This window comes from Macaca nemestrina, chromosome X (genome assembly GCF_043159975.1).
Source record: "Macaca nemestrina isolate mMacNem1 chromosome X, mMacNem.hap1, whole genome shotgun sequence".
NCBI lineage: Eukaryota > Metazoa > Chordata > Mammalia > Primates > Cercopithecidae > Macaca > Macaca nemestrina.
In genome coordinates this window covers 153179684-153201430 of record NC_092145.1, presented here as the reverse complement: position 1 = coordinate 153201430, position 21747 = coordinate 153179684, and the positions used below count along the sequence as shown (strand labels likewise).

At 36.9% G+C, this 21747-nt stretch overlaps 1 protein-coding gene across 4 annotated transcripts in view; it reads right to left on the bottom strand.

The window, feature by feature from the left end:
* LOC105478097 (patatin like phospholipase domain containing 4) overlaps positions 1-21747 on the bottom strand; it is a 251498-nt gene that overhangs the window by 62472 nt on the left and 167279 nt on the right. The window lies entirely within an intron of this gene.

Below are 21747 nucleotides of genomic sequence, written 5' to 3'. Positions count from 1 at the left end.
TAACCCTGTACTGTGAGTGCTACACAGCCAAAGTTCAGGATCTCCCCTGGGTCTTCAGCTGAAGTTCTTGGTAAGATGAGATTTATAAATAGGAAACAAGTGAACATCAGCAATTATGGCACCAAAAACAATGGCTTGCAAATTGAAAGAATAAGAAAAAAATCTGCCTCCCAGACTCAATTTCCTGCAGAGTCCAGCAGGAGACATTCAATATATGGCATGACCCTGAACGTAGATTGGGAAAAGCCATTTTGTGAGTATAGACATTTAGAGAACATAGTCCATGCCACAGTGAAGACTTGTCAGGGAACATGACACACTCAAATTGGGCCAGTGTACTACAAAGCAGGTTACACGTCTGGATTTTTAACATCAAAATGAACTTCCCCTATTTATCTAGTACTTATTATTTTAAATTAACAAATAAAAATTGTATATATTTGTGGTATCCATTATGATGTTTCAATATATGTATAGACATTGTGGAATGGCTAAATCAAGCTAATTAACATATCCATTACTTCACATACACATCACTTTTTAAAATAATGAGAACACTTAAAATCTACTCTTTTAGCAGTTTTCAAGCAGACAATACATTGTTATTAACTACACTCAACCTGACTACAATAGATCTCTTGAACTTATTCCTGTTGTCTAACTGAAATTTTGTATTATTCGACCAGCATCTCTTCAATACCCCCTCATCTCCAGGCCCTGGTAACCACCATTCTACTCATTGCTTTAATGAGTTCAACTTTTAGATTCCACATATAGATGAGAACATGCAGTATTTGTCCTCTGTGTCTGGTTTATTCCACTCAACAGAATATCCTCTAGGATTATACATATTGCTGCAAGTGACAGAATTTCCTATTTTTTTAAGGTTGAATAGTATTGCATTGTGAGTATATGCCACATTCTAAAAAGTCTATTCATCCACTGATAGACACTTGTGTTTTCACATCTAGGCTATGGTGAATAATGTTGCAATGAACATGGAAGTGCAGCTTTTACCCCATTTTTCCAGCAACAATTGTAGTAGCAACAACAAAACTTAAAACATAATGAACATGTGCTTTTGTACTCTATTTAATTGAGAAGCATTATTTAAAAGGCATTGCCATCTAGGAAATTATGAATCTGATTTCCCTTCCTTTGGATATATACCCAGAAGTGGGATTGCTGGTTTAATTTCAGATTAGTATTTCTATTTTTAATATTTTTGAGAAGCCTCTATACTGTTTTCCATAATGGCTATGCTAATTTACATTCCTACCAGCGGCATGCAAGGGTTTCCTTTTCTGCACATCCTCGCCAACACCAGTTATTTTAATTGTGTGTTTGTTTGTAGTTGTGACTTGCAAAGCCCCTTGTACACAGGTGGCAGTCAATGGATAATAAATGGTTCCCTTGAGTGAGAGAATGGAGTGTGTGTGTGTGTGTGTGTGTGTGTGTGTGTGTGTGTTTTATGCCGTATAGTAACTTTTTACTAATCCCCAATTACTCCATTGTACATACACTTTGTTTTACTTGGTTCTAATGATATAACACAAAAGAACTTATCTCATTTTCCTAGCAACAATAATAGCAGCAATGACAGGACACAAAAATAATGAACATGTACTTTTGTACTGTGCTTAATTGGGGAGCATTATTTTAAAACATTGCCATGTAGAGATTTCTATGTAAAGAACACAATTTGGAAACTGATGAATTTATTCTGATGACACCAATGCTGCCTTATCACCATCTTTCACTCTATTTTAACCTATACTAGTCCAATAATCAATAAAAGATGGTATTCCATAGAGTGTCCCCTTTGAAAATGAATTTTTGCTAAATAAACTAAAATTAACAACTGATGACCATAAAGGTTTATGAGTGATAGGGATTTAAAAATGGATACCTAATGCTTTCGTGAAAACAGTTTGATGATGATAAACTGAAAAATTTGAAAACTTAAGCGCAAGCACTTTATGTTCCGTCATTACTAACACATGGCCAGTACATGATAATACTTCATTCATTTCTACTTTTTCCTTAGTTTCCATTAAGAACTTCTCATATTTCTTGTTCTCTAAAGCTTGCATGGATGCTTTAATTTCTAGAGCTCATTGGTAGAAATACAAATGTCTTTCTAGTAAATGTTAATGAGCACTCTGATGACCATGTTGCTGTTGGTATTTGAAACTGGCAAAATCAATATTCAGGGCCTTCTGGTAAATAGGCAAACATATCTGACTTGAAATTCCTCCAAGTGATTTCAACAACCCAGGACATTCCATTAAGAGGGCTTTCTTATCTAGGGGCAGTCCCATGACACAGACTCCAAGACATAAAGTGATAAACTTTAGTGAAGTTCATTATCTTTCAATTCTATTAAAAAATAGCTGACTTAAAACTGATCTTATCAATTATTTATCATTCTTTGGATACTGTGAGATTGCCTAATTCCCAAGCTCTTAAATATGATTGTAAAAATTGTTTGTTTTCCATCCAAATGCCTTCTTACAACAATTCATTTTATATAAAAAGAAATAGTGACTTCAGTGATTTTTAACATGAAGTATTGGATCTCTTTTCCCACCGTTTATGACCGAGAATCCTCAGTTAATGCTTAATAACTTTTATTGTCAAGACATCCTTTTTAATTTCTAACCTAACCTTCCCTTGTTGGCATTTAAATCCATTTATTCTTGCTCTAGGAAGATTAAGAAGAGTTGGCCAGAGTTCTCTTCATAATAACCCTTCACTTACTTGATGACAATTACTGAATCACCCTTCATGGTAAATGTCTCCAATCTTCTTCGTGTTCCCTCATTTCCTCTCTTACTATTGCTCATATATGTTATTTTAGATGCAGTCATAGTATCAAAACAGGAAGTGGATTGAGTACAAATATCTCTTTCTTATCACCATCTTTAGTTTACATTAAGAAGTTCTCACATTTCCAATTCTCTAAAGCTTACATGAATGCTTTAATTTCTACAGCTGACTGGAAGAAATACAAATGCCTTTCTCGTAAATGTTAATGAGCACTCTGATGACCATGTTGCTGTTGGTATCTGAAACTGGCAGAAACAATATTCAGGGTCACTGGGTTTAGGCTCCTCCTTTCCTCTTCTCTGGACATGGCTTCTTAGAAAGGTTGACCCTGGTGGCCACACTCGAATTACATTAGCACTTGGTCTCTTGGTTATAGCCGATAGACCCAAGGCTGCACAGATTGGACCACTGTCACATGTGTTCAGGAAATTGACATTTGGGATTGAGATTCCAAGGCTGGGATTTTTGGAAGCTGAGTTGTGCTTGTGGCTACTTTTTAGGAGGTGCCCAATCTTCTTCAGGTGAGGTCTCTGGAGTTGTCCTTGTTCCTGAGACTCCTAGTTGCTGGTTTTTGGTTTTCTTTTACTTCAAATTTTTCAGTTTCTAGTGAGAAATCTAATAATCCTTCCAGTAAGTTCCCTTTTGGGGCTTCAGATAGCAAAAACTGATGTCTACTTCTTGAAGCCAAAAGTATTCTAACTCATGTTTTGATGACTCACCTGTCAAAAAAGAAAAATAAAAGTGCTTCCTGGGGTTCCCATGGAGTGATTACATGACCACACAAACACTTCACATTATGTGACCCTGTTATTCTGAGTTAAAAGGTGGAATTATCCACATCCCTTCATGTTATACAGACATCAGAGGTGGTACAGATCACAGTTTAGTGAAGTAACTTGTTTGTACATTGGTCTCCCATTTCCTGTGAGGTTTCTGAGGGAATGGAGAGGAGTTTATGAGCTTTTGATTTGTGGTATCCTTCACTGGGGCGAGGCCATGGTAGATTTCCAACACGTTTATTAAATGAAAGTTTTAACAAGTCAAATTAGTCCCTTGCTAGATCCATGTATTAGTCCATTCTCACGCTGCTATAAGGACATACCCGAGACTGGGTAATTTATAAAGGAAAGACGTTTAATTGACTCACAGTTCAGCGTGGCTGGGGAGGCCTCAGGAAACTTGCAGTCATGGCAGAAGGGGAGACGAACATGTCCTTCTCACATGGCAGTAGGAACAGAAGTATAAGAGCCAAGTGAAAGGGGAAGCCCATTATAAAACCATCAGATCATGTGAGAACTTACTATCACTAGAACAGCATGAGGGAAACCACCCCCATGATTCAATTACCTCCCATCGGGTCCCTCCCAGAACATGTGGGGAGTATGAAAACTACAATTCAAGATGAGATTTTGGTAGGGACACAGCCAGACCGTATCAATCCATGTAGGTGATCTGGTCCTTTCCAAAGAAAAGAGCATTTCAGGCACTTTGAAATGTTAGAACCAAAAGAAGAAATAACTTAGTGCGTATACCATGAAAAATATTTAGGGTGGAGGTATGATACTATATTGCAAACCTATCATGAAAAATGAACTATGATAGATGCATTTTACGCATTATCACTGCAGTAACGAGGTTTGTTTGGGGAGGTTGAGATAGAACTTTTTTAAAAAGTAATAATTTAAAATAATGAAGGCCTTCATGAGATAGCATTTGCACACATAAGTTGTAATTAAGTTGTGATCAGACCAGTAATAAATAATAAAAAGATATCAGAACATTCACTGCTTTGAAGGTTAGAAGGAAGTAGAAATAGAAAGGAAACCAACTTCTGTTCCTGGGGGAGAAGAATGCAACAGAAGCTTTGGGAGCCACGGAGTGAGTCTTACAGATGTCAACTACATGGTGATGAACGGAATTGTGCAATGAATGGAGAATTACAGTGAGGCACTGCTGTTAGGTTAAGGTGCATATAGGTATCTCTGTCTCATATAATTGACAAAGATTTTTTTTCAAACAACTGAATCTTATTCATACCTTTATTCCCAAAGGATGATTAATTGTATTCTCTTTTTACTCAAAGGGGATGATGTTTAGGGCTTTATCACACATGGGTCACAGTAAGTTTTCACTGATGAAGATATAATTCAGATGAGAGTGTGAGCAGAGAATGAGGGGAAATTGGGTGTATACTATCAAGGGGTACTGATATTTAAAAAATTAAATTGTTCAACATAATCCTTTCCATTCAGGCAAAATGTGTTTCTTGTACAAAATAGAGAACAGGAATGCAAAATATTTTATTTTCTGCATCTTTGGAGAGCTAAGGATGGAATAGAAAGAAAAAATGTGAAAAATAGAGAAATTGTGTGACAGAAGAAAATAATGATGGAATGAATACAGGAATGAAGATGAGGGAAAAGAAGACAGATGCAGAATGGAGACCATTCAGATACAACAATGGCAGACAGGCAGACAGACGATGCTCATGCCCACTAAGAGAAGATGGTCATAGACACAGCGACCTACAAGAACCAAGTTTAAGAATATGCAGGCACAAATGTAGATTAATTCACATAGGGTTAGTGAATATTTTTGGAGCCTGGTGGTTAAGCATTTCAGCTGTGAGGTCAAATTCTGGTTGACATCCTGGCCAGGCATTGAGTGACACTGAGCAAGTTTCATCGGACTGCCTCAAATTTCAGTCTTCTCACCTGTAAAATGTATGTTTAAAAAGTATCTACTCATAGGATGTTGTGAATTAAGTGAAATAATGAATGTGAAGCCCTTCATCTAATGCCTGACACAATCTAACTCAGGAGACAGTATTTCAAGTGCTTACAAGTCGGACTACAGAGAGCAAAACTAGATGGAGTTTTGCCAAAGTATAAAGGGAACATACTTTTCAAAGGGGAGATTCTCTCACCTCCAAACACTGATACACCATGCAGGGGACCTCTAGGTGTTGGCAGAATGTCATGTTTTTGAAGAGATGCTGCATCACAATCTGACTGTTATGCTGATTTTTAAATGTTTACAACTTATTTGATTTTTACAAACACTTTGCAGGACAAATGAACACATCTGGGGCTGTGAATATCTATCTGAGTACGGCTGGTGACCCCTGTATTAAAAAATATTTTCTCTTACAGTCACTTCTATAATGCCAGACCACTATGATTACTAATATAATTGTGATTATTTTACTTTTCTTTTGGGGGCAAGTCACTATCTTGGTGCTTTGGAGCTACCAAGACTATAAAAAAGGAAATATAATATAAACCATCAGAGAAGCTTTAACCTGAAAAATAAGTTAATATGCACAAATATTTACAATTAAATGATCTACAAGGTCCACATATTTTATAAATTTCTATGACAGAGGGAGATTTCTTTTTCATTTCAAACACAACCATGATTGTGTTTTCAAAAAAGCAGCCCCTTTGTGGTGGTCCCATTTTAAATGGATTTTACATTTAGTGCCTCTAGAAAGCTTGATATATGCTAGTTATTTATCAATGTCATTATCGGCATCATTATTTTACATAAAATCAGACAGCCAGCATATTTGTGTACCTCAGGACTTAAAACCTGCTTTAAATATGTTACATTTCATCAAGGTTAATGAGCTTGACACCAAATATGCTAATTTAAAGGTGGCAGGCATGCGAACAAAGGAACAAAGATACTGTGTCCAAGGAAGTTTGTTGCAATGAGGGAATAAAGGTTTTAAATGTTAGTCAAGAGGGCCGTTGTTAAGTGACTTCTAGATAGTACAGTGCTGTTGTTAAAAAGAGTAAGTGAATAATAGTTACTAGTTATATAGCATTTGTTATGTGGGTGACATTCTTCTACTTCCTTAGGTGCTTTGATGTAAATAATCCTTATACTTAGCCTACAAGGCCAGTGATATTTCATGCCCATTTTACAAAAGAGGAAACTCAGACCTAGGAAAGCTATCAGTAATTTATCCAAAATCTCACAGGTTGGAAGTGGGGGAGGCAGAATCTGAATTCAAGCAGTCAAGATTTGGGGTCAATGCTTCTAAATACTATGATAAACTAATTTCCTAGAGCTTTTTGTACTGGTATGTTACCTGACTCCTCTAATAGTAGTGAAAGTTGCAAAATGAAGAATGATATGTATGATGCAATTCAAGTTACTTAAATAAGGTAGTAATACCTAATACATACCTATCTGCATGTTCTGTGCCTAGAAGGATACCCAGTAAACTCTTCACTGAAAGCATTGTATTCCGAGTCTCAAGTTTTCACTTTTGATGTTCATTTCCTTTTGTCCTATTACTATAACTCTTGTGAAATTTTTCCTCTGTCCTTTCCATTATTTTGACTTAAACAGGAACTGTTGGCTGTAGACATGAGCCTCAGCCTTAGTCCTGTGAACTACACAGTCCCCTTCAATGAAATGCACTTTCCTTTTGCCAGCTTGTAAGAGGTCATGTCTGGACCCCTATTGGGGGCAGCCTGTTGGTAACCCAGGTAGCAGTTGATGGCCAGGAAGGCTACTCTTCCTATGGTCTGGCTCTGAGCAAAGTGAAAGCTGTGGCCAAATTCCCCTTTTCATGTCTTGGGAGAACTCTTCCATGGTTCCTTGGACATAAAGTGGTGCGGGATCTATTCAGACTCACATCCATTGGCTTGAGTGGCTTCTCAGGTCTCCAGTCTATAACAGAGAGGGTGCAGAAACTCCTACCAGAGAAGAGACTTGGATGCCTTTGCCCCAAGTTTTAAGGATGTATTATCATTCTTCTAAATTACTGGTTTTTGTTGGTTTATTTGTTTGCCTGGCAGCACAGGCAATAAATGCTAGGTTTTCCCACTCTGTCCCCTGAAAATCTCAGGCCAATTCAAGATCTAGGGCATACTTTTATACTTTTCCAACATACTGTGGATGTGATATTACCAAAGAGGAATAGATAGGAATGGCAGTGTCCAAGCTGTCTTCCTTTCATAAGGCTACACAAAATATTCTCAGTGGCTACATTGTCTTAAAAATATTCCAGCAAATAAATGTATCCTAGTTTGTTTAGTGTTTCTACTCTTGCTAGATGTATAAGCTGGTAATTTTCACCATATGAACATCCTTACCCAAACGTTTTAATTCTGCTTTAAATAGTTTTTAGCATGGATTCATATAAATTTGGATTCTGAGTCAAAAGGCATAGGAGTTTCTTTCATTTGCATACATAGTTCAAAACTGGTTTCCCAGAGAGTTATACTAATTTATAGGATTGCCTGCAATGTTCAGTTCCTCTAGCCATTAATCTCACCCATGACAGCATGAGATTCCTTGTAAGCCTCAATTAGGAAAAGAATTACAGCTGGGGCCTTCCTCTTTTATTCTGTAAAATCCAAAATTTTCCTCATAAAGTTCAAAGGATCTTTTTAATAACAACAACAACAACAAAGCTTAAAGCAGGAGGTGGGAAATATATAAACAATTCTCTTAAACCAAAGCCTTCCCTTTTGTCTTCTTTCTTTTGCCTCAAGATCTTTAAATGGTTGCCTCCCATGGGCTTCTCCAGGTTTTGCTCTTCCCTGGAGATTTCTAGATACCTTAGGGGAGAGTTGTTTTTCCAGTGGTACAACCCATAGGCAACTGATTTGTCCAGGAAACTGGCTGATTCTCCAGTACATTTCAGAAATGTGAAATTGCTTGGGGTCTTGAGCCACATTTTAACTTTTAGCAGAGTTTCATAATGAACTAAACAGCGATGTTTTGTTCTAGGCACTTTTCATCCACAGCTGAGTTTACAGCTAAAAGATATTTGGTCAGGCATTGTGGTGCATGCCTGTAGTCCCAGCTACTCAGGAAGCTGAGGTGGGAGGATTTCTGGATCCCAGGAGTTTGAGGCTACAGTGAGCTACGATCGCGCCACTGCGTGCCACCTGGGGTGACACAGTGAGACCCTGTCTCTAAAAATTTTAAAAATGTAAAAAATAAAAAAGTGATTAAATCCAACCTGAAGAAATTGAATAATCTTTGTCCCTGCATTCGCAGGCTCTAATCATATTTAGGATCATTGTGCTGTTGAAAAGGAAAGTCTACCCAGGTAAGTAAAAATGCTTTCTCTTTGAAAATATTTAACTACCTTTGTGGCTTAAATTCTATTTGTAGCTTATTTTAGTTTCCAGGAAACTAAATTTCATTAATAAGAAAGAATTTGACAAGAATTTGGGCCCCATGTAAACTTTTTTTCTGAGATTCCCTAGTGAAATGAATAAACACCCCTCCCTATATAAAATGGAGATCCTAAGATTCCTCTAGCAGAAACCCAAGCTTCTGTATAATCACTCTCATTTCTGTGATATTTCTTCTATTACTTTTCATGAAATACTTTATGCCATGCGTTGCTCACAGTGGCAAAGCTTACACCACAAAAGCAAAATAGAGATCCAGACACTAACAGAATTGTTGTAAAACGATCTTTGTAATTCAATCCACTCCACTGTATTATGATCTCCAGGCTTTGCTTTACTGCTCCAGGATATCTTAGACCTTTTTTTTCTATGCCTTTAAGATTTCTCTCGGTCAGGAGTGCAAATATTTGTGAACTTGCCCTATCACATTTCCACAGTTAGCCTCATCAGACGCCTAGCTGGAGAAAGTAGATTTTTCATGCACAGCCTCAGAAGGTTTTTTGCCAGTTCTCGTCTTCTGAGCCAATTCTCCAAACTGGCATAAAAATAATATTTGTGGTATTTTTAATCTTAAACCAAGCTGAATAGACTCTTCTGTCACTCCTTCCAGCTTCAGGAGAGGGATTGTTACACCTTAATTTGAGAGGCATGCATTGTAGATTTTCAGAAACACACAGTCATTGTATCAGCTTCTTTTTTCATACTTTAAGGGAAATGGAAAGTAAACATTCCATCCAAAATATTATTTGTATTCTTGCTTGACAGAACTCCAAAAAGTCTCAAGAGACAGATTTAATATACACCTTGGTTGAGCGTTGCAGCTCCAATATATTTTTAAAGATAATGACAAGAAGCCAGGTTCTCAGCCCTGTTGCTTGCCAAAATGGAAGGGAATGTCTGGAGAGGCTTGAATTCCAAGCTTCGGGTTCAACTAGACTATCTTCACTGCAGAGTTTCTCAATCTTGAACTGTTGGGACTGCAGCTGAATAATTCTGTGCAGGAATTATTATTGAGATCCCTGGCTTTTCTACTCGCTGGATACCCTTAGCACCTGAAGCACTTCCTCCCACTGCAACAAGCCAAAATGTCTTCGGGAGTTGCCAGATATCCCCAGGGTGGAGGGAGTGGGGAACAAAGATGGCCTTGGTTGAAAACCATGACTGTAGTCTGTGCCTTTCCAGAAATCACACTAGCTACCCAGAGGGATATTACAGAGGACTCTTCTTCATATACTTGTGTTTAATCATTTTGTTCCTTAACCCTGTAGAACTATGCTGTTCAATGTGGTAGCATTTAGCCATATATGAATGTTTAAATCAACCAAAATTAAATCCCATTTAAAAACCCATTCTCTGGCCATATGTGGCTACTGGGTATTGCATATTAGAGAATATTTCCACATCCCAGCAAATTTTACTGGACAGTACTGATCTAAAGAAAGCATTCTCAGAGGGAGACAAATCATCCCCAAGGGACAAAGAAAGGGTTCTTTCTTGAGAAGGGCAAACCTCCTTCTATTTATAAAGCACAAATATACATAATATATATTTTACTTACATAGTGTAAAATGTGTATGCAACATGTCTGTGGTGTTAAAGTTATCTGTAATAGGAGTGAGTTTAGAAAACAGAAGATAAAACCCACCTTAACCGGGGCTTATGAAGAAACACTGGTTATGGATTTATTTTCCTCTTTTGAGTTATAATTTGGAACTTGAAGTGCTAGATTTGCAAATGCATCATCGCACCTTTAAGATCCTTTAATGCCATAATGAAACCTCTATTCTTATTTTCCCTTTTACTTATAGCTTTCAAACAATGTAACTGAAGCTACACATTTTCATTTAACAACAGCTAAAGAAGCTTGTGGAATTTTGAAATTCACATTTTAAGTTGTTGGAAGCTCCTCTAACTAGCTTAATGATTTCTAAACAAAAGGATCCTATTCGAAAATATTAGATTAATTTTATATGATAGCATGTGTATTAGTCTGTTCTCACACTGCTATGAAGAAATACTCAAGACTGGGTAATTTATGAAGGAAAGAGGTTTAATTGACTCACAGTTCTGCATGGCTGGGAAGGCTTCAGGAAACTTACAATCATGGCAGAAGGCAAAGGAGAAGCAGGCGTCTTCTTCACAGGGTGGCAGGACAGAGTGAGTGCAAGCAGGGGAAATGCCAGATGCTTACAAAACAATCAGATCTTGTGAGACTCACTCACTGTCAGGAGAACAGCATGGGGGAAACTGCCCTCATAATTCAATTTCCTCCACCTGATCCCGCCCTTGACACGTGGGGATTACGGGGATTCCAATTTGAGGTGAGATTTGGGTGGGCAGACAGAACCAATCCATATCAACTGGAATACAATGTTTTGATATTTTAAATTTAATTAGAAAAGAAAGTTATAAATAATATTTTGATGATGAATTAATTCATATGTTTGGTTTAAACAAGAAAGTACCCAACTCATCATTGGAATGATGGGTTATTTGTAATGGACATCTGTCATTATTTTCTGGCTGGATATCTGAGGTCATTTTTGGGTTTGGGGAGATTGTTAGCGATGAGTCTTAAGGGAAGGTAAAGCTCTACTTTTTGCTACCAAAGCAACAAGGTTAGATTCTGGCTACCCTTGACCTGGACAATCATAGACCCATGACCTAGTATTGGTCATTTGGATATTCTGATCCAGGATTTTATAGTGGGGGCAGATGACACAGAGCGTGTCAGTGGCAGTTTGGAATTTTGATCAGCTGCATAATGACCTTGAGTAAATCTTCTTATGATAGCCAGTACTGACACCTGTATTTTGCATCCAATGATATTTATCTGATAAAAGTATTCTCCATAAGGTACAACTCTGATAGGAGTTCTAGGGATGATTTTATGCAGATTTTGGTCAGGCTACCATAGAAACTCCTAGCCCCATCTCCAAATTAGTGCAAGCGCAAATTAGCCTGAGATAATTACATGAAAGCATACCATGGTGAGTTGGGCAGAGGAGGTAAAAACTTACAAATAAGAAGCTATTTTTCTGCCAAATGGTCCTTAATCCAAGGAATAATTTCTCCAAGAGAAATATCCAAATCTGTGTTAGACAGTGAACATTACTGAAGCTAGATTCCAAGTAATTTCCAAAGTAATTATACAGTTTCACTTTCCCACCACAGATGTATCTGAGTTCCAGTTCCTTCACACTCTCACCATCACTTGATATTATCAGTCTATTTTAGCTATTCTGATGTATGTACAGTGTTATGTACTTTCAGGTTTTAGCCCTTAATGCTAATCATGTTGAATATTTCTTAGTATACTTATTTGCCATTTGTGTATATTGTGTGGTGAAATGTCTGCTCACATACGTTGACGATTTTAATTGGATTTTTGCATTATTATAAGTTTATAAGAGTTCTTGATGCATTTTAAGATTTTGTTGAATTTCTGTCTTTACAGTCTTTTTTTCCATTTTCTTAATATCTTTAGAAGAGCAGAAGATTTAAAATTTGAAATTCACTCATCTTTTTTCTGGTTTGTGCTTTTCAAATCACACTTAAAAATTCATTGTATAAGTTGAGGTCACAGTTTTCTCCTTATAATTTTAGCTTTGGGGTTTAGGACCGTCTATGATACACTTAGAGTCAATTTTTGCATAAGTTGTTAAGTTGAAACTTAGATTCATTACCTTGTTTATACCAATGAATAGGTTTAAAAATTTACCCACATATATTGTTATACTACTACTAGCAGTCCTCATTCCCTTTTTTGATTCCACGTATCCATCTGATGCCATTTTTTTAATGCTTGGAGAAATTCTTTTTACATTCTTTGTAAAAGATTGCTACTGGCCATAAATTTTCTCTGGTTTTGTCTAAAAAATTTTTATATTTACATTCATTTTAGAATAATTTTTGTGCTAGATAAAAAATTCCAAGTTAATTTTTTTCTTTTAATGTTTCAAACATGCTAATCCATTGTCTTCTGACTTGCGTGATTTCATCACACACCTGGGCCTATCATGGGTAGGGGGGAGGGGGGAGGGATTGCATTGGGAGTTATACCTGATGTAAATGACGAGTTGATGGGTGCTGACGAATTGATGGGTGCAGCACACCAACATGGCACAAGTATACATATGTAACAAACCTGCACGTTATGCACATGTACCCTAGAACTTAAAGTATAATAATAATAATAATAATAATAATAATAATAAAAGATATCTGAAGTGATGATTATTTTTATTCTTCTGCATAAAACGCACCTTTTTCATCTAACTCACTTTAAGATTTTTCACTATATTGCTAGGTTTAGTCAATTTGCTAAGAATTTGTCTTGATGTAATTTTATTATGTTTTGTTCAATTTGGAGTTTATTGACCTTATCCAATCTTAATTTTACAATTTTTAAAACATAAGAAACCATCAATCATTATTTTCCAAATATTTTTCTGTCCCATTTCACCATTTTCTACTTCTAGGATTACAACTGAACTTTTACCAGGCCATGTGATATTGTTCCACAGTTAATTACTCCTTTCTTTCATGCTTTTGTCTCTATGACTCAGCTTAATAATTTCAATTACTGTGTCTTCTGATTCACATGTCTTTTCTTCTGCATCTTACAATTAATCCTGTGCAATGAATTTTTATTTCAGATATTTTATTTTTCATCTCAAGTATTTATATTCAGTTCTTAGTCTTCCAATTTTCTCCTTATTATAATCATGCTTTCTTTTAAATCCTTGACCATTTTGATTATAACAACTGTTTTAAAATCCTTTTCTGCTAATCCCATCACTTTAATTTCTGAATCTGATTCTATTATTTTTATCATGGAAGATAGTTTACATTGTCTTGATGTTTGGCCTTTCTATACAATTTTTAATTGGATATGGAACATAATGCATGTTATTTATTTTAGAGTCTAAATGTTATCTTCCTTTAGGAGTACACATTCTCACCTGAGGTAAATTTAAGTTACTTCTAGATAGAATGGATGCTTTAAAGGGTTGTTATTAAGCTTTGTCAGGACATTGCTACAGTAACCATTAGCCTAGGTTTAGTTTAGCCTTAACACTAAGACATGGTCCTACCGCAGTCGATAATAAGGCCCTAGTTCTTAATTCTATACTCTGAACAATTTAAACTTTCACACCTCAATACCCTGTGTACGCTCTGGAAATTGTTCCGCTTACAGATCCCTGGAGATTTCTGCCCAGAATGATAGAATTTCATCAACTATATATATATGTCCTTGTTTGTAGAAAACACTTAAAAGAACCTCTATACAGATTTTTAGAGGTCTTTCTTTACGAAGTTTTGTTTTCTGGAACTCTGTCCTGCAACTCTTGCCACCTCAGCTTCCCTGAACTTTGATCTCTGTTTCATCAACTCATTGATTGCCTTCCTCTGTTTTTAAAGCCTGGAATGTTTCTCCAGGTGCAAAGGGCAATTGTCAGACTCATACACATAAGAGATCCCATTTCTGTCTTGATCATTGTATAATATCTACAAGCAATTGTTTCATATATTTTGTCTAGTGGTCTGTTTATTGCTTATCCCTTTTTTTGTCTAAAGCATAAATCCCACTAATCCGCACATGTTTCTGATATAAACATATCCTCAATATCAGCATTGATGTCTCTGAGTACCTTTCATTTTTTCCTATCTTATTTAAAGTAGCCACCATGCAAATTACTCTCTAACTCTTCATCTCACTCAAATTTTCTTACAAAACTTCACAAATATAAAAAACATATTTCTTACTTATTGGTTCAACTCTTTATTACATTCCTTCCCCTTAAGGCACTTGGCTTTGCACATAATCGGTGCTGTAAAAATATGGGAATTCTAATAGGTACTTAACGCTCGATTTGTGGAATGGTCATTCTACCAATTAAATTTGTAAACCTAATCTTCTATATTCTTTAGTATAAGATCACCTCTTTAAGGCTTTTTCTTATCTCTAATTTTGACAAGAGGATAATTCCATATGCTTTAGCTAAAAAATAACAAAATACAAAAATAAAGTTCACTGGATGACCTTTATGACTCAGGAAATATGCAGAAGATTACATTACAGTCATTGTGTTAATCCCACAGGTAGCCAACTGACTTTAATCAACAAATGTTACATGTCTTTTCCTGTGTTCACAGTGCTATATAGATGTTTAGTAGAAGTGGATATGGAAGTATTAGACCCATTTCCTCACAATGAGCAAATGATTCAGTGGCATGGCATATTATAGGTAAAGAATCCATGGAGATTGCTTTTTTTTTTTTTTTTTGGTCAAAAAATGGGAATGGTGGTTGATTCAGCTACATGGAGAAAGATATCGTAAAGATAGGCTGATCATAGTGTCTTTTATTGTCTTACTAAGAAATTTTAGTTATTTTAATTACAGAGAATCTCTTGGTATTATTAAGTAGGAAAAGAGATAAGACAAATTTCTTTTGGAACTGGATTAAGAAAAAAACTAGTAAAAGGAAATAAGAGGTTATAATGGTAGCATACATGACAAGTAACAATGGCTTGGTTTTGGTTGGTGTTGGTAGAATGGTAATTAATAGAGGCAAAGCTGAAAAATAAAATGAAAAAGAAAAATAAATGCACTTGGAATCCTATCAGATATAAGGGCCTGGAGAAAAAAACTTTACATTTCCTGATCCAAGAGCTTGGAAATCAATGATGTCACTACAGGAAATAGGAAAGTCACACCCAGGGAGTGTTTAGGGGAAAAGAGAGTTCAGCAATGGGCACATTGAGATGTCAACAGCAGCAAGACATTCAGGTGTAACTATCCAGCAGATAGGTGGGGATACATTTCTGATTCACACAGGAGTTTGGTTAGGGCTAGAATACTAGATCTGAGAGTGATCTGTAGAGGCCACACAGATCACTTTTATAAGTTCTTCCCCTTTCATAACATGGTAAGCCAATCCTCAGTAGCATAGAAGAGCTAAAAAACAGACATTCATGGCATAATACCTATAAAAGTGAATTAAAATTTGTATGTCTGAAATTGCAGACTCCCTAAATTGCCACCTTTTCAGGCTTTCTAATCAGGCTGTGATCATTAAGTTCCATCTCCTTGCTTGCTTGTTCATTGGCACATAGCTATGTTTATCTTGTCCTGAGACACATCAACATGCTGCTTGCCCAGCATCTTATCTTATAACAATGATTGCACATTTTTACTTCTGACCATGATCCTTGATGTCTGTTCTTACTCTTATTCAGTAGCCACAGCCCAACCTCATAAAGTAGTGGATTATCAAGAGGGGATAGACAGAGCAGGCTGTTTATCAAGATTTGATCCCAAATATAACCGAAGTATATCCTTAAATGACTTTAAAAACCTACCTGAAGTTCGGGGCCATAAAACATATTTATATTCAATGCAGTTCAAAACAAGAAAGCCTATAGAAAATGAAAAGATTACTGTAGTTATTTTTCAAATCCTAAAACTTTAGATTATCCCATAAATTTTGGATTGAAGAAAAAGTTGGGAAACAGGTTACAAAAATAAGTCTCATACCCAGAATTGCCTTTTGAAATACTGTGCTAAGAAAATATTATGGATGTAATTATAATTTCTTTTTCATGGGCATGCTGCTGTTTTAGATATATTCTTCTTATTGAAATGCACGAAGTCTTTCTGAAATAGGTACAGCACATCAGAAAGAAAGATCTACCTAAAACTTGAGGTTTTACCATTTGGGAACAGGATGGTGCCAGCCACATTTCTTTTTGGAAAATCAGACTGAGAGAAAGGGGAAGCTCTTTTCCTGCTCCTTATCTGGCTCACAGTAAGCTTTAGCAAGGAGCGGGCAACAGGCTGCTCTTTCAGAATTCATCGTGGGAAGACACTGGGACCAACATACTAGAAGTGTTGGGAACAGGGCTGGACAACAGAGAAGGGGAACAAAGGCTCAGACACTATTGATGGGGAATTCTTGAGGATGTACCTAAAACTTATCTTAGCTCCCATGGCTAGTGCTTAAGGTATTGACGACACCCACTTTGTATAAGATTCTTTCCCTTTCACAAACTGAGATCCAGCAACTTCCTGCATTACTGAGACTGGCTCTTCAGCAACTTAAGCACCATCACCATAGGCACTATCTCCTCCTTGTAGGTCTTTTCATCACCGCTGGCACAGAACAGTAAGTTTCCATACCAAGTGAGTCTTATCAATAATTCTCTACCAGCACGGAAGATTGAGAGGATAATTTGAATAAAATAATTTCACAACACCACAGCTGTAACTAACTGGACTGACTAAACAGAATGTACAGACAACAGAATTTACTGTATTTGAACATAATTAATTTAGTCATTTGATGAATTGCTGGTGGCTTCTAAATACAAAGTTCATGGTTAGACATCAGAATCAGAAAGAAAGAGCCAAAAAGGTGTAGTCTCTGAATATATTTTTTAAGGGTTGGCAAGCATTTGTTTTAGACTACCAAGACAGACATTAATCAGAACAATTCTTCTCGAGTGGAGGTAAATCTTCCTCCAGGGGACATTTGGCAACACAGGGAGACATTTTTGGTTGTCACAGCTGGGAGAAGCATGCTACTGGCATCTAGTGGGTAAAAGCCAGGGATGTGGCTAAACATCCCAGGTGCACAGGCCTCCCTGTGCATTAGATGCCGGCCAATTAGATAATTCAGTTCATTAGATAATTTGGTGGGAGGAAAACAGAACTAGAAATGACCTTCAGTTCCCTTTCAGTAGGCTAGTACTTCTCACTTTGTACATTTACAAAAGTGTAGAATTTACCAATGTCCCTTTCTAAAATACGGTTTTTAATTCTAGTTGCCAATTAAAGTGTAACTAAGATAGAAAAGCTGAGTATATTCAAGTATTCTTCATATTTAGTCTTGATTCTCTCTACACTTACCTCTCACCTCTTATAATTAATTAGTTAATTTCATTATCAGTGTGTTCTGTGAAACACAATTTCCTGAAAAGCCTTTTATTCTAAGGGAATCATATTTTTTTAACTTGACATCTTGAGCAAAAAAATCCCATTAATTTCTAGTAGTAAGGTAAATGTTTATGGTTTCCATTTGCTGTCATCGGAACATAGCATAGCTCCCAACATCTGCTTCTCAGTGGAAATGTTGATTCCTTCTTCATCTCTTCTTAAGAATTGCATAAACATTCAAATCTTTTTATTTCTTGAACTTCCAAGTGTTTTTCACTTTGTGTGATCATTAACATGTCTTGTTTTGCACCTTGAAATGTTCAACTTGTTACCTCTTACATACCTCCTTAAGTGTTATATATCGTCATCACCTTTCATTCTGTGGTGGAGTTGCTGCCACCCATGAGTCATGGAGCATGGAGAAGAGGCATCACAAATGGTAATCATTTGCATCTCCAGTAGGAACTAGCACACGCACAGGCTCACAGTAGAAGTCTTAGTCAAGACATGCTTGCCGGCAAGTAAAAGATATTCCTCTAAGCATTCTTTGGCCAAAATTTTCCTCTATGAAATTTAGGGATTTGAGGACAGGAAGAACAACTGAACCTCATGGGAGGATGAAGTCTTGAACCTGTAAGGCGTCAAGGATAGTGGAGCAGGTAGTTATGTTCCATGACCCTCTCTTGACTCTCTTTAAGAGGCCCATGAAGTTTTACCTTTTTTTCTCTCTTCACTTTTGCTTCCCTTTTCTCTCTCCATGGATGTTGTCTGCTTCTGCATTCTCCCAGTCTATACATGGCTGTCAAGATCCCTTATATGTCCTGGGACTTCTGATTAACCAAGTATCTCTGCTGAGCTAATGTACTTGGTGCTGTCCTTTTTGAATACTTGGCATTCATTCATACATACATGCATACATACATAAAAGGAGAAGGAACTAATATGGGCTGATGGCATGGTAAAGGAGTATATTGAAAAGATAGTGAGCATCTCACATCATCACCAGGAAAACTGGAGAAACAAACTTGGAGTGTGGGTGGAAATAATGGGAACATTTGGAAGACAAGTCTCGCAGGCATTACCATGAAAAAGTTTATAACCATGGTGCTCAGCACAGGAGGCTGGATGAAGTCGCTGTACTTCCATTCGAGCAGCACAGATATCTGGCCCACTGGTCCCTGGAAACTGAACGTTGCAATCATCACTTCCTTAGCTACCGGGAACTCTCTGTCATTCCTGATTCTTTGGATCACCATTGACAATCTCAATGTCCTCTTGGGAGGTGTCTGGTCACAGTGTCCCATGCCATTTGGCATGTCAAACATGGTGATTTGTTTTCTGTAATAAGAGGTTACTTGTTTTCTGTTACCGTGAAAACAAGAATGGCTGGTGTGTCCCAAATATGGGACAGGGTTTTCAATGCCAAGTGATAACAGTGGGCCCATGCATACAATTTGAGGTAATCTTATTTCAAAGTCATCCTTAATTCCAGACTTAATACAAACCTTAATTCCAAGTGCAATTTTAATTTCCCTTTGCCATTTAATAGAATACATTTGCAGGTTCTGTTGATTAGGATATCAACATCTTTGCAGACCATGATTCTGCCTACAACAGTGATTTATTTAGACAGTGTGGACATAAAAGTATATTTTGTTTAAGAGCTCTAGATTTGGAGTCAGAAGAATAATCTTGCATACTGACTCCAATATCTATTAGTGATAACCCTGGACAATGTTTAACCTTGTCCTAATTTCTTTAATTATAAAATGAGAATTGCAGCACCTAATCCAATTTGTTTGCTAATATGAAGCTAGGTAGTTTCTATAAAAGGAATGAGAAGCTTCCATGGAGATTATACATGATGCCATTGGAACCAGCTATATCTTGCTGTGAATGGTGGATGTCTTGTTGTTTTATTTTTTTTTTTTTACTATTATACTTTAAGTTCTAGGGTACATGTGCAAAACGTGCAGGTTCGTTACATATGTATACATGTGCCATGTTGGTGTGCTGCACCAATTAACTCGTTATTTACATTAGGTATATCTCTTAATGCTATCCCTCCCCGCTACCCTCCCCACAATAGGACCCGGTGTGTGATGATCCCCTTCCTATGTCCAAGTGATCTAATTGTTCAATTCCCACCTATGAGTGAGAACATGCGATATTTGGTTTTCTGTTCTTGCAATTGTTTGCTGAGAATGATGGTTTCCAGCTGCATCCATGTCCCTACAAAGGACACGAACTCATCCTTTTTTATGGCTGCATAGTATTCCATGGTGTGTATATGCCACATTTTCTTAATCCAGTCTGTCACTGATGGACATTTGGGTTGATTCCAAGTCTTTGCTATTGTGAATAGTGCCACAATAAACATACGTGTGCATGTGTCTTTATAGCAGCATGACTTGTAATACTTTGGGTATATCCCCAGTAATGGGATGGCTGGGTCAAATGGTATTTCTAGTTCTAGATCCTTGAGGAATCCCTACACTGTTTTTCACAATGGTTGAACTAGTTTACAGGCCCACCAACAGTGTAAAAGTGTTCCTATTTCTCCACATCCTCTCCAGCACTTGTTGTTTCCTGACTTTTTAATGATTGCCATTCTAACTGGTGTGAGATGGTATCTCATTGTGCTTTTGATTTGCATTTCTCTGATGGCAAGTGATGATGAGCATTTTTTCATGTGTCTGCTGGCTGTATGAATGTCTTCTTTTGAGAAGTGTCTGTTCATATCCTTTGCCCACTTTTTGATGGGGTTGTTTTTTTCTTGTAAATTTGATTGAGTTCTTTGTAGGTTCTGGATATTAGCCCTTTGTCAGATGAGTAGATTGCAAAAATTTTCTCCCATTCTGTAGGTTGCCTGTTCACTCTGATGGTAGTTTCTTTTGCTGTGCAGAAGCTCTTTAGTTTAATTAGATCCCATTTGTCAATTTTGGCTTTTGTTGCCATTGCTTTTGGTGTTTTAGACATGAAGTCCTTGCCCATGCCTATGTCCTGAATGGTATTACCTCGGTATTACCTAGGTTTTCTTCTAGGGTTTTTATGGTTTTAGGTCTAACATTTAAGTCTCTAATCCATCTTGAATTAATTTTCGTATAAGGAGTAAGGAAAGGATCCAGTTTCAGCTTTCTACTTATGGCTAGCCAATTTTCCCAGCACCATTTATTAAATAGGGAATCCTTTCCCCATTTCTTGTTTTTGTCAGGTTTTTCAAAGATCAGATGGCTGTAGATGTGTGGTATTATTTCTGAGGGCTCTGTTCTGTTCCATTGGTCTATATCTCTGTTTTGGTACAGTACCAGTACCAGTACCATGCTGTTTTGGTTACTGTAGCCTTGTAGTATAGTTTGAAGTCAGGTAGCGTGATGCCTCCAGTTTTGTTCTTCTGGCTTAGGATTGTCTTGGCAATGCCAGGTCTTTTTTGGTTCCATATGAACTTTAAAGCAGTTTTTTCCAATTCTGTGAAGAAAGTCATTGGTAGCTTGATGGGGATGGCATTGAATCTATAGACTACCTTGGGCAGTATGGCCATTTTCACAATATTGATTCTTCCTATCCATGAGCATGGTATGCTCTTCCATTTGTGTCCTCTTTGCTGAAGTTGCTTATCAGCTTAAGGAGATTTTGGGCTGAGATGATGGGGTTTTCTAAATATACAATCATGTCATCTGCAAACAGGGACAGTTTGACTTCTTCTTTTCCTAACTGAATACCCTTTATTTCTTTATCTTGCCCTAGCCAGAACTTCCAACACTATGTTGAATAGGAGTAGGAGTGGTGAGAGAGGGCATCCCTGTCTTGTGCCAGTT